Genomic DNA, 1,014 nt, shown 5'->3' with positions numbered 1-1,014 from the left:
CTGCCATAGAACCGTAAAAGATACTTGCCATTTGGTTTCCCGATAGTAGTTTGGCAGCTCTCTCCTCCAAATCGCATCAAACCACTGCTGAGAATCTTCCAGAGGCTGAATTAACATCCTGTACCATGTGGCTATTTCTTTACCTCCAGTAGTTGTGGTGGCTGCCTTCTTTTCAAAAAGTTTGTTGCCCTCGCCAAGATTTTTAAGAGATTTGGCCCAACTTACTAATTGGTAGCATTTAAATTTGGAAACAGTCCCTCTTGTGACATCCTGAAGTTTCTGCCAAGAAATTATGTCTGACCCCTCCAACAGCTCGCCCCATCTTGCTTCGCCATTTGCTTGAATTGGAACCGCTAGAGAATCTTGAAGACAACTTGGGGTGCCTGGTGAGCTCCAAATAGGGGCAAGTGTACTATAATAGTGTATATGTTGTGATATTCTTATTTGATACCAGCCTTTACATGCTGCCAATAAAATCTTTAGTTTGACTTTCTTGAAAAACTTTGGGTCCCCAAATTTAAACAAAAAATACCGGGCTTGGTCCTGAAAACCTGTAGTCAAAGCTTTAAATAAAGGTGTAAAAGAGATGGAATCCCCTAACACTTGCCTGAAGATTTTTAAGTGGAATGCCCTTTGATATTGCAGAAGGTCCGGTGTGGCTACTCCCCCATCCTCCTTTCTCTCCCTGAGCTTTCGCCACGCTATCCGGGGTTTCTTTTTTGCCCATATAAAACTTGAAAACAGGCCTTGGATCTTGGCTATCCATTCTTTCCTGAATTCCAGGGGCATGGAATTAAATATAAAAGTATATTTAGGAAGAATTGCCATTTTTAGCAGATTCGATTTGCCTAGGAAGGACAGGGGCAATGGATCCCATTTTTGAAGTTGAGACTTGACCTTAGATGCTATTTTATCAAAATTTACTTTCACAATTAAGTCTATTTTCTGCACTACTTCTATCCCCAGATATCTAATAGTTTGTCAGATCTGATCACAGGTGTAATGTGTGTTCCA

This window comes from Lissotriton vulgaris, chromosome 4_1 (assembly GCF_964263255.1).
Source record: "Lissotriton vulgaris chromosome 4_1, aLisVul1.2, whole genome shotgun sequence".
NCBI lineage: Eukaryota > Metazoa > Chordata > Amphibia > Caudata > Salamandridae > Lissotriton > Lissotriton vulgaris.
Note: the sequence above shows the minus strand (reverse complement) of the source record.